Source organism: Pungitius pungitius, chromosome 10, assembly GCF_949316345.1.
Source record: "Pungitius pungitius chromosome 10, fPunPun2.1, whole genome shotgun sequence".
Lineage (NCBI taxonomy): Eukaryota > Metazoa > Chordata > Actinopteri > Perciformes > Gasterosteidae > Pungitius > Pungitius pungitius.
Genome location: NC_084909.1, coordinates 16324878 through 16338333, shown reverse-complemented (window position 1 = coordinate 16338333; position 13456 = coordinate 16324878). Strand labels below are relative to the sequence as shown.

Here is a 13456-nt window from a genome sequence, read left to right as displayed (position 1 = left end):
CACACTCAAGTCAATTGGAAACAAATGGAATTTTTTGCTGTGAGAAAGACCATAAAACCTCAGCGGGATCAAAGGACATTTCAAGCAGTCTTTGCAACACTGGAGGGTATGAGAACATGGAAAAGGCAGTGCCCGAGAGTCATGCTGTCATTTCAATGGAAAAGGGTCATTGTTGAGGGATCTGGTTTCCTCTAGCCCAACGTGTGCCGTTTTGGGTTTCATGTGGATATCCAACATGTCATCCTGCATTGTGACGTGTGTGTATTAGCAGCGGTGTCTGTGACCCTTTCGGAGGTGCCAGTCGCCTGTCACCAGGCCAGTGTAAGCCGATTAGAGGTGGGTGACTAACAGGTTTAGGCTGCATCTGTTTCTTTTTTTTCCTTGGTGCCAAAATGTCCTCGAGAGACTTGTCTTGGGAGGACGCCGTCACTCCGACATCACCGTTCTCCTCTTGCATGGCTCTTATTGTATTTCACCGTTGAAGACAGTCTCCTTTTTAGCGTAGTACCCTCTTGGCAGAGACAGGACGTGTCCGTGAACACACCAGTGCTCGCAGCAACACCGTTTGCCTCAAGCAGCCTGCCCCTTAAAAATAACCGAGAATCCTCCCCTTAACATCTCCGTTTGATGAACATCTGGCACTGCATTAATAGCTCTTTTCCGCGCTTTTACAGCATGCCAACTATTTGCTCTCCAATTGCCTTTTGAACCTCGAGCCAATTTCTTGATGAGAAGAGGTTTGGGGACGAAACACCTGTAAAAGGTAATTTACTTTAAAAACACAAGAAAACCAACTGAGCACAGTTAAGGGGAACGGTAAAGGTTAAAAACTGTGAAAGGCTGGCCCAATCTGCCAGAGTTTTGGTTAACATTCCCTCGTTAACCAACCGGGCTGGTCCAAACACATTATCTGCCAAAAGACTCTTCAGTGTGAGAGCTTTACAGATATGATCTAAAAGAGGTACTAAATACAACATCGGGAGTCTTTCCTATTTCCTCCTAGCAGCGGTCATCATGAGGATGGTTGTGTGTATGTTACCAAATCAAAGAGGAGCTCTGATAGCAAGACATACAGAGGGAGGCATGTCACCAACAAAATGTTGGCTGTCTACGGCTGTAAGAGAACTAGCAGCCAGTTGGTTCGGCCTTGTGGTCTTTTTGAAATCTGTCTGTGGCCTCAAAGTTTTTAAATTTGTTGCACAAGGCTTAAATCAAACTGCTAGATTTGACTCACTTTCTCAAAAGGTGGCCCCGACTTCACCCCTATCCTGCACCACCCGCCCCCCAGCCCACCCCTTTCCTTAATTCTGTGGGGCTGTTACGTTACAGGGAGGCCCAGCTCTGACAGGCTGGTACAGGTGTCAGGAACCCAAAGGACAGATGGCACGGGCCAAAGGCGAACAAACAACAAGGGTGCACTTCTTTTCTCATCTTCTGGTTGGCTGGGCATCCCATTGGGGCACAAACAGGATAAGCAACCCCCACCTCAACACACACACACACACACACACACCTCCTTTCCCGACCCTGCCATGTGACCACAGGCTGAGGACAGGGCAGGATTACACAGACACAACACAGCGCTACCAACGTCTTTACTCTGGAAATGTTACAGAAATAAGTCTCCCATTTTGTGTTACGTCTGATATATAAATAAATAAATATATCCATAATTTTTTAAAAGATGCTCCACGTCTCATCACCAAATGATTTCTGGGAAATTCAAAAGGCTTCATTACAATGTCTTTCTGGCAGCCCCCCGAAAAAGAAACAGATTACAGCTCTAAGTGATTTCTTTCTTTCTTGTGAAAGCTGCTTTTTCCCTTCTTTCTTCAGGCTAGACTAACCATTTCCGAAACCTTAACCCAGAGCTTTACAGCTAGGCCGCTTTGTTCTTGTTCCCTTCTGCCGCACAGAACCACAACCCTGGATAGTGTTTTCCATGAACGAATGTCTAAATCAAGGGTCTGTCTGTCCGTTTTTTGGTTGGATCCGTGTGCTTGACATGGTTTAGCTGTTGTAGTTGATCACAGATGCCAAGAAGCGTGTGTTGTATTTATTATACTCAACAAGTTCTTTAAGTCCACCCAAACCCGGAAGGCTTGGCATGTGTTCCGGCTTATATTTTATGAATCATAAATACAACGGATAACAGAAAATGTCAGTGTTTGAGCAGGGTGAGTGCACAGGATGGCAAATATTAAACTGAGAAAAGTACAGTTTATAGCAGATGTTTCACGTCTCCATTTTCCTCCAGCAGCCCCCGCTCTGATGTAGCATCCAGACACGCCACTTAACCACACCAGGCTCAGCAAAAACACTGAGGTAATGGGGGAAGTCACGGTTAGGTTTTCTTCTGCCAGGGACAGATTTGAATTCAGGGTTCAGCTCCATTTGTTTCCACTGCAGAAACGGTGGTGTAACTTTGTTTCAAAAAGAAAATGCTGATAGCTCGAAACATGTATTTACAGTTTAGGTCAGTAATTCTTTTTCCATTTGCAGATTTTCTGTATTGACGAGACATAAGGGTAGACAGTGTCATGCACGGGGGAATTGTGAGCTTATGCTTCCGTACTAGTGAAAACAGAAAATCCACACTACGTATTTTGTTGAAAGAAGCAGCAATAATGCCTCATATTTGAGAAAACTTGTAATACTAAAACCAATTATATGTATATATAATGTCAGTATATTTTTTGTATTTTCAGTCTGTATGAAATGTGACATAGTCCCAGTTTTTTTACAGAGCTACGTTCAGCTATCATTTGCTGCTGGATTTATTGAACCTTTTCCCATAAAACATCAAGAAAATGAATTTTCTTTAAGTGATTCATCTAATCACTAATTCCCTCTGTGAAAACATTTTACAAAACAAGAACTTTGAACCTGGCTCATTCCAATGTTCACAATTCTGTTTCGGACATTTTATTCAGGAGAACATATTTTAACACAAACATTTCAGATAACTTATTACAAAGAACCTCGTTCTCGTGGCGTGAGTAACCGACAGGGGAAGGTGCGCGGAAGGTGAGGATATCCATCATTTCATTTTTCTCCTTAAAGACACCACTATCCGGGCCTGTCCTCCTCTCTGGCTGGCTTACCTTCACCCCCCTCCACCAGGACTTTTGTTATGAGCCCTGGATTGTGTGTTTTTCTTAGCGCCTTGGTCAGTTTTTAAGTGTTCCTCCCCTGCACTACCGTTCAACAGCTCCCCTTTCACCAGCACTGAAAGGAATGCAAACACACATCAAAAGAGGCTCTCTCTGCTTGAAGATTTCCGGGCTTTGCTCTTCTTACTTTCTTCCTTCCTATCTTACAGTCATTGTAATCTCTATGCTGGTAGGCGCTCTCTTCCCGGCAGCGCGCACACACACACACACACACACACTATAGGTAAGGTCTCCTGCCCCTACACCACCTGTGGACCTCTCTACTCAGGTTTCTGATGGAGGAACTCAAGCAGCGTAACGCAACAACGATCAAAAGCCAAAGTAGGATTTGGTTCCACATGTTTTGTGATGGTCACATGGTATTTTTGAGAGTTGAATTTACTGAGAAATCTGAATTTATTGTGTTACATTCGGTATCGTCGCTCAGAATACTCAAAGGAGGAGACAATGATCCTTCCTTGGGGGGAAAAGGCTAAAAGCCATGATTCACTTCGGAGGAAGGCTGGGACCGTTGGATGTAATTCACCGGTGGACAGGTGTAGGAGAGAGAGATGGAGGCGGTGGCCAGTCCACAGCCGCTTCTTGTTTTACTGTTGTAACTGCACTATATCCAAAACCAGAGAACTCCTTAGATGATATAAAAATAATACAGCAGGTTTCCCCTCACATGGCCAACCCAAACCATCTCTGCTACATGTACAAACACATTTTCAAACTATTCAGCTCATGGGGGCATTGTACTTTGTAAAATTCTAAAACATTAAAACATTGGAGAGAATCCCGCTTTCTCAAATGAATGGACACGTTGGGTTTTCATCAAAAGAGAAAAATGATCCAGAAGAGACCATGTAAGCAGATTGATTAATGCATTCTGCAACGAGACAGAAGGAGCCCCATTGACTTCAATGGTAACTGGCAGCAGAATTTACAATGGAGCAGCAAACAATGGACTTTTCTATTTGGCTTTATTTCCCACACTATGAACAAATACTTTACAGCAACGCAGTCCTCAGCGTCTCCGCTGTGTGCATGTAGAAATGTAGACAATAGGAATAGCAGTCGTTGAGTAGTAACCCACAGGGGTGCCTTGTTTCATCATGATCGATATGCCCTTGAGTGATGAGCTTTACGATTATTGCGACTCAATCCTCCTTCCCTCGCCCCGTATGAAGTAAAGCCAGCGGTGCCGTTCAGTTCCCGGCTCCATGCCAAGCAATGCGCTCCACAAACTCGAGTTTACGAACCACCCTCCAAGAGGTGGACCTTCCATTTGACACATTTCAAACTGTGGTCCTGCCGACTTAATTGGGTTCAACTGCGTGATCTCTTTCTCGGCCAGTGTAAAGAGAATAAATGTTAACACGCACCTCGGGTCATAAGGTAAACTTAAATACAAGCTGTATTACAGTGCAAATAGAATCTGCGATTTCTATTTGCATTTATAAATTATGTTATAGCACACATATAATAGGCTTAATCTCAGAACTTTACCAAACAGGCTCGCCAAAATACAGTTTTAGAATAATTGTAAAAGTTAAAAACCGATCAATTGAAACTCAAAGTTTACTTTACTGAAGACCTACAGTGATTTTAAGTATATTTTGCTAGTTGTTAACGGGGGTTAACAGTCCACAAGGCAGCTGTTCTCCCCGAAAAGGCCCTGAAACCCACAGTGCACGACCTTCCCAGCACCAAATGCCAAATGGCAGACCAGGCTAGCAAGATATCCTGACTGGTTACACATGCTTCTGTCCTGATGGAGTTTGACTCTTAAGTTTTTTAGTGAATTACTTCAATAACCCTTCTTTCAAGTTTTAATAGATTTTCTAAAACTAGATAATATGTATTCACTATGCACAGTTAGGGACAGTGCAGTCAATTCGAAAAATCCCGCGAAATTTGCATTACAACAAATTGATGACAGATGATACACAGCGACTTTTCAGAGTCTTCTGTGGCGAGACAAGTTTAGACTAGGACAGGGCACATTCTCCGTGAGTGAATCACTCTTTGGTGAAACGTCTCCCTGTGAGGATTTGGAGCTCAGGTCTTAAAGGTCATGAAGTAGACGTGAGAGGTCTGACAGCAGCACATTAGCCATTAGTCGGATTCAGAGGCTGAAGCAACATCGCTACAGGCTGTCGCACACGTACAGATCCCGCTCAGTCAAGCGGCAAGGGAAGTATTGCCACAATATGCTTTTTTCAAACTTGGACGCATGGTTTACAATAGGCAAGCTGTTTAAGTGCTTAACATGGTTCAGTTACTGGGAGCATTAGAATGGAAAGGAAATGATACATATCGGGATACCAAGTCAAAATGGTTCATCATATTGATCATGTGTGAGCAAGAGAGCTCATATAAGTCAATCCCAGAAACGGACTCAAATCCCTTGCCAAAAGCCAATCATTCGATGGATTGCAGAAGGCAGAGAGTGAGCAGCTTACAAGTGATGTAATATAAAAAGGCATCTAAAACAGCATAGGAGCCGTGTGGAGGAGTTGTTACCCCACCCCGAACATGACCTTTCCTGCTAGTAAAGGCAATATCCTGTGGTTGATCTCTTCGTCTCCCTCGACCAACAGAAAACAGATGTGGAGCTCAGGGTTCCAGACACGATGGAATTTGCACAGATGCATTTTCTTTTCTTACTTGAGAGAATCGAAAGTTGAAAACAAAAAAATGTAAATAATTTAGTTTAAAAATGTCAGCTCAGTTTGTGGAAAACTGTCGAGTAGGTTTTTTGGTTCATGTTTATTAATTTTTTTTATTCTGAACTATTTATCAAAGTTTAAAATTTAGATGTGTCTCATGCTGTCATGTCACAGCTGAATGAACACTAAAGTGATTTACACATGTAATGACGGTGGGTGTGTGTAAAAGTCACAGCTGTCACTGGTGCCATATTGCACACCGCTGAGTCGAGCCAGCTTCCTCTCTGAAGCATTTGTCCGAAAGGTGTTGTTAGTACTCACTCTTTGACTGCTTCAGCTGTCAATAACCTCACAACTACTTAGGCCTGTGTATGTATGTGTGTGTGTGTGTGTGTGTGTGTGTGTGTGTGTGTGTGTGTGTGTGTTCCCCTGCAGGACCACAGAGGATGTGCCTACAAGCCAGTGAGTTTAGATCTGGCCAAATCAAAGTTGGCATTTGGCGCTCTTGGCGATTTGGTGTTGCTGCGGTGCGACTTCCCCATTGTCGCGGTGGATTCGGCCTTGCATTAGAAGTGCTTGTGATAGCAGGTCTGTTCTTGTGCATTGCTTAGCTCATACAAGTCAGCTGCCACAACGTCCAAGTCAGGTCTGACACCGTTGGTGACGGGAAGGGGGGACTCCCCGTGGAGTTGGGGAGTTGGCAGTGTGTGTTTGTTGGACCGGGACATGCCAGGAGCAGCTGTCAGAGGCTGTCAGCAGGTGAGATCCTGTGCTATGGAACTACCTAAGTATCTTTCTTCCACCATTTCAACGCCTTACCTTCTGTGCCTCCCCTCACCACACCCTTCAGTGGATGGTGGTTCTATCTGACGATGGTTGCCCCTGCAGTGGTCCTGCCGTACACCTGGCTTACTACTCGCAATTATTTGTATAATTTCTGTTATAGGAATTGAATGTATTGTACATCTTTTACATTGTTCATTCTGTACACATTACATCCATTGTAGTCTGTCCATCCCAGGAGAGGGATCCTCCTCTGACGTTCTCCCTAAGGTTTCTTCCCTTATTCCCCAAGGAAGGGTTTTCATTTTTGGGGGAGTCTTTCCTGTGCCGATGTGAGGGTTTCGGGACAGATTCAAGGTTTTGGGCTATACAAAAGGAACAAAATAAAAATGTAATACAACCACTCATCCAGATATTAAATCTTGAGCATGATGAACAAAGGGCAGAGATCACCGTGGTGAGGTGCTACGCAGCTCACATTCAAGTAACCAGGCTGTCCCACGCCCTGATGGATGAACCGACTGAAGAAAAGGTTTTACCACCTTTGGATTGTTAGTGAGGATGGATATCATTGTGAGCATATCACACATTTCCCATATCATAGAGATCATAGAGTATTGCAATGTTACTATTGTGGATGCAGGCAGACCCGCAACAGAACGATTGTAAATATGTGGCATTTCTCGTTTTCTCACGTTAAGGAACTATTCCCTTACAATGCTACATTATGGACAACATATTTGTTAAAATTGAGAGGACACGCCGCTGCTTTGCTAAATAACACAACTAACGCTAGTGGATGTTGCAAGAAATTACATCATTCAAGCGCCACACATTCCACAATGAGAAACAGAATAGACTTTCTGCTGTCCTCAGATTTTATTTTCTGGAATGCCTTGCTAGGCTACGACCACCTGTTCACACCAAGGAGTCCAGTCTAAGAGCAGCCTCACATCACCCGCTCTCACATGTGAAACAACCTAGTGCAAAAAGGCTGCCCAACACCTAATCAGAGCGGTTTTTAATCGCACTTTTGCTTTAATGAGCTGATTACAAAACACTAGCAAACCTACTTTTGGCACATAGCCGGAGCTAGAGGTAGAAAGAGAGAAAAACAGAGAGGAGACGATGATGGCAGCAACAGAGTTGCGAGGGACAAAGGGGGAAGGTTGCGGCGCTCGTTGCTGAAGACAACCACATGTCTCAAAACCCAAAGATCAACTCTGTCCCTCCGTCGCTTGTCTCCAACTTCTATCTGAGAGGAGACTGTGGCTTGGCACGGAGTCAACACGAGTTTGGAATCAAATACCTCCCATCATATGGAAACGAAAGAAAGGAAGCCCAGGGGCCCTAACCCTTGAGGCTGCATTGACTTTGTAGCTATGGGAGAGCGTAGCGTGGATCATAACTCGTTACGCCCCCCCCCAACACAAACCCCAGAGTTAAGAGCACAAACAGATCCCACCTCCCTCCCCTCTCTCTGTCGGTGCTGGCTGCGTGTTGTTGGCCCCTGCAAAGACCCGATCTCTGCCTCTGCATCAGATTAAGGCCCGCCGGCAAACATCGCAGACAATACGGCATTGTCTGCGCGCCTGTGTCACTCAATCTCCATTGCTCACAGTCGCACAGCAAAGGGTGTTTGATGAGGAAGGGTTAATGATACAGTGAGGGAGGGCTATCGTGATCCTACTCTTCACAGTCTGCTAACAGCTGATCCACTTGGTACAAACAGCAGCCAGGCAGGGGGCATCGATTTCAAATATTTAAATTCATTTTGATAAAGAATGCTAAGCAACCACTACATCTAAGGAGGAAAGAATCATGTAAACTGTAAAGGGGCTGTAAAGTCAGAAAAAACACAAATGCCAGCCTGGACCATCAGGGTTTAAAACAGTAGCAAAAGCAGCCTGCTTTCAAACTACAGATATAACACTTAAGAAAAAGGTAAAGAAATGCGTTCATATCAGTGCAATAGACACAGTTGCTTGAAGTCTCTTTTGTTTGATTCACTAATTCAACACTGGTTTGTTGGTCGCCCACTAAGATGCAACAACTATAAAACTAAAGGCATTCCCTTTGGGGTTTTTTTGCCGTTGATTAACATCATTATCCTTTAAGTATATTTTACTGACTAATATTGGTTTTGTCATTATGACCTGTACAAAGACTGCGTACGAACAAAAACATGAAAGAAATGAGCTGCAATCGTCTGTTATTCTCAATAAGGAAACAGCATTATGGTTGTCAAAGACCAAAGAAAATCAGCCAACAGCGCACGTTTAGCAACCTGGAAATAGAGAATGAAACTCTAAACAATGACTGGATTAACACAACAGTTGCAACCGGAATCAACTAATCATTGAACCTGGAAGACTGTGAGAAGTAAGGCCTAAAGAGACTAGTGAGAGTAAAAATAACAACCTGTCCCTTTCCATTGTCTGGAGAGTTTATCTTGTGTTGAGATAATGAAATTAGCTTCACCACCCCCACCTCCTACAAATGAAGTGACCTCCTGTGACCTGGGCAGGGTTCCCCCTGAAGACCCCAAAGCTACCACGGCCATTGTTCTTTTGTAAGCCGATAGACAATGATGAGGTTCCCGCTGAAATGCTTTTGGGAAACTGGGCTTCCGAAGAGTCAGTATGTGAGTCAAGGAGTGTGTGAAGAGTTGGGTGAGGATGCTATGAGGAGATCTTTGTGTGGCGTGTTGGTGATGACACATCATGCATCACACAGAGTACACTGTATACAAGACTCGATCTGCTTAAGCTCTCCTCCCTTTTGAAGATATTGGAGCTGGCCGAGTTCCTTGTGCTTCCTCTTCTGCAGTTTGAGAACAACAGAGGCCCCGGCACAGAAGGACTGTTGTTAAGACCTCGCTGCACGGCTTGGAACTACGGTTTTCCAGAGACAACCCGTTTCCGCTGCAGTGAGCAGTGATTGATGAGGTCAATCGGCCTGTAATGAGCTTGTCAGTAATTTTACCGTACAGCCATTAAAATGGCTTGTTAAATGCACATTGGCTCTGTGCCCGTCATGTGTGTTTTTTGGAGCTTTACACTGCCAACGTGTTCTTTTTACTGCAGTGGTACAATCCAGCCTGATCTCACTTTCTGTTCTGGGAATTGGAGTGCCCACTCCTAGCCACTGTGGTGTAGGAAGGGTGGGTTGGGGCAAAAAGGGGGGTTGGAAAAGTGTAACCCCAACTCCGATATGATGGGAACCCATTTAACCTCACACACTTGAGGGAAAATGAACAGGATGCCTCAAGGGGAGTGGAAGAAAGGCCGCTAAAACAAGCGGGGATTGTCCAGCGCCGTTCCCCATGCTAGAGGCAAAGGAGATGGGATTGAGTGAAGGGCTCTACAGATGAGTGTGAGCGGCCATCTCTATCCAGTTCTCCCACTCCTCCCTCCGTCTGAAGTGGATGTTGACTGTGAGAGATGGCTGTGGCATCGCCAGACACATGCCTTTTACAGGCCCCTGAATGGCCATTAAAGTCTCATCAATTCATCTTTGCACATGGGTAAGATGCAACCCACAATGCAACCTTCCTCCGTGTCGAGGAGACACCGAGATTTGATGTCCTTAATAAAGCTGAAGCAGAAATACACCATTTTATTCGTCCATTTTAATAGTGTGAAATATTCAACAAACTTGTCAAACCCTGACCCCTGGTCAGTGGCCCTATATCTGAAACTACAACGCTTGGCTTTCGTCATGGAGGGTCAGGGACGGTCGGGTCAAGCTCTGCTTGCAAATAAATTATATTAACTACAATACTACACCACCCAGGGGCATCAAACATTCATTCTGTGGGCGTGGTATGAAGTCCCTCCACTATGGGAGGCATTTAAAATCCACTGCTTAACACCAATGAGCCAAGGTGTGCACCAACACAACTGATACACTTTTGAGAACACGTTGATGACCCAACTGCACTGAGAAATCAATGACGACTGTGAACAACAGGATGTTTAGCGGCAGGGTCATGCAGTGATATTTAGGATGAAGGGCGCAGCTCTTCTTCATTCACTAAACAAAGCAATCGTTTTTTTTGCCAGACCACGGAGGAACCCCCCCGGCCTGCCTCATCCCCACATGGGCGTCTCCTTGCGGCCGCCATAGTGAGTGGACAGGCTGTTCAAATCCTTCGTCGGTACAGTATACAGCGACTAGGATCAGGGAAATTGGGTGGTTAGGGTTAGGCTTTTTTCTTTTTCCAACTTTTTGGAGTTTACTCAGCAGGAGTGGGTGGTTGTGGTGGATGAAGAGGAGGGGGTGGGGTGCTCCTCCCCCTCCTCAGAGTCACTCTGACTTCACCCGCTCCTCCAACCCTCCTTTCTGTCCCTGTACGCTAGACTTCATCGGTATTTGCTTTCAAAAAAGAGCTGTACCCCCCCCACCACCCCGCAAACTCCTCCTCCATGGCCTATACCCTTCTCTCTCTCTCACACACACACACACACACACCTTTTCCAGTATTTGGTTCATTAAATTTGGTGTGAACTTTTAGAAAAGAAGCAAAAAGAAAAAGCGGGAGGCAGATCAATAAAGTGAGGCCTGTGCACAGAGGCGATGTGTGAAAACGGGGGCTGAAGCAGCGGACAACAGGCACACAGGCCTGGGGAGATGAAAGTGACATGGCCACTATGGGTCTCCCCCTGAACGGAGGCTGAATGAGCTGAATAGGCTCATCCATTCTTCGCTCCTTTCACTCTCTGTCGGCCCTAACTGTTGGAACTCTTCATTCCTCACAATGGCCAAATGCACTAAAACTTTTTCTTTTTTTTCTTATGCAAATCAGCTCGGCTGTGACTGGGGTTGTCATCATGTGAAGCGGAAAAAATACACATGCACAAAAGTCTTGGTGGGTTTAAAACACTTATGTTATTTGAAACTTTTGAAAAACTATTCCTTTTCCTTTAATAACTTGAATTCTATCTTAACTCGTCATTTGAAAGCATTCTCATCAGAGTTTTCAACCCAAATTACAGCAACAGAATGAAAAAAAAAAAAATTAATCCAAGGAGGGCTCCAGCATATTTTCAAACAAATCTGTTATTTTGGAAAAGCTTAAGAATAGGCCAAAAAGAACCAACAGAAGAAGTGGGACTAGAGAGCACACACATGAGTTTGGAGATCATTAGCAGCGCCTGTTAGATGGGAGGAAAAGCCAACAGCAAATATGGCTGCTTAAGGGCCCCACAAAAGGTGTCAAGTGTTTGTTGACTGCTCAGGCTGCAGAGCAAACAGTCAACTTTGAATCTTTCAACAATAAGTACACATCTCCCACAGGCCAGTCCCGGGCCCGCGTCCCCACGCTGACACTTCCTTCCACACGGACTCCTGCTCAGTGCTTCTTTGCTTTGTGGCATGAAGAGATCAGAAAGGGCTCCGAAAGGAGTGGAATTGTTTTATCACTTTTCCATTCACAAAAGTTGGATTGATGAAAAAAGATGTTGTAAAATGTAGTTAAATCTCTCTTTTAATTGGATCTAGATTTTGAGATCACTGCCTGGTCTCTTTAGTGGAAAACCATTAGAACAGTCAATGGTAGAACTATTAAAAGCTTCTGCTGGAGGGACCGGCGCCGAGCTTCCCGATCGCATCTCCTCCCTTGATGGATCAAGTTGCAGGACGAAACATTTTTGGGATTCCTGTGTCAGATAAGTTCAGAGTGCAAATGAGACGTGAAGCCGCTGACAACGCGGGGCGACAGAAAACACGAGAGCCCCGGTGAAACCCCGGCAAACCCACAAAGTGAACCCGGCAGCCCCGGGGGCCGCGGCGCGAACCCGGCGACGCTGTCAGCCGTCGCGCTGAAGTGCGCTTACCTTTCCGCCGCGTCTGCTCTCACTTCCCAAGCGCCCGAGGCTCTTTGATTCGGTCCGAGGAAAACTTTGCCCTGGAGCGGGATTCCCGTAGACTAGGAGCGGGCAGGCACCGCGGGGGGGAGCGCAACGTGCAGACGAGCCTCTCCGCACTCCATGAACCGGGTCGCGGACGGAAGTTTTTGGGAGCCGCTCAAAGTTCGCTTCGGTGGGGGGCGCAAGTCGAGTTCAACTTTTTCTTACAATCCATCTTCTCCCATGACGTGCGTGTTTGTGCGCTCTTCGGCAAACTAACGCGAAGCGCTCAAGCTCCGTGTTTTGTTTTGTTGTTTTTGTTCTCTGTGCGCGTGAAAGTTTGGGAGTAAATGCGGTTTGGCTTCACTCGCCAGTTGTTGCAGAGACATGCGGTGGTGTGGAGATCTCCAGGCTGCTCAACTGTTTTCAATCTCTCCCCCTCACCCTGTATCTCCTCCCCCCTCTTTACCATCTCCCCCCCCCTCACTCACTCCCCTCGCTCCCTGGTGAGTTGGGCCATTTGCTGCACCAGATGGGCCTGGCTAACTCTATCCAGCAGTTGCAGATAAAGTTTCATTCATAGTCGGATTGTTTTGTTGTTGTTTCTTAACACAAGTTAGCTCACGAGTCCCGTTGCGTTGCTCCTGAAGCAAGCTTTTGTGGACGCAAGGAGTTGCACGCAGTTCCACGCGCACCTCGAGTCGTGTTGCTTTTGTCCAGCGGTTGTGTGCGTGGGCGGACAGATCATCTCAGAGACCATCACGTCCAGACATCGTCATAGTTACAGCCAACATTCTGCATGATGCAGATGTTTTATTCCCATGCGCCGTCCTTTCCTTCAGCGATGTGATGTGGACTCACGGCACTCATGATGCGTTCATGTAGATTTCACAGAAACTCGGCCTGCCCTTAATAGACGGGGATTTGAAATGCTCGTTTGGTGTTTCTGTTTAATTGATTGCTATTTTAAAGGAGCGTGGAGTAAAGAGAAAATGAG

General features: G+C 45.5%; 1 protein-coding gene across 1 annotated transcript in view; it reads right to left on the bottom strand.

The window, feature by feature from the left end:
- The window catches only part of gli2a (GLI family zinc finger 2a), a 69823-nt gene extending 56934 nt beyond the window's left edge, over positions 1–12889 (bottom strand). Inside the window, exon 1 of the mRNA XM_037489461.2 lies at positions 12448–12889. The gene's annotated coding sequence lies outside the window, so the exon portion shown is untranslated. The remainder of the gene's footprint in view (positions 1–12447) is intronic.
- Between the last annotated feature and the right edge of the window lie 567 nt (positions 12890–13456).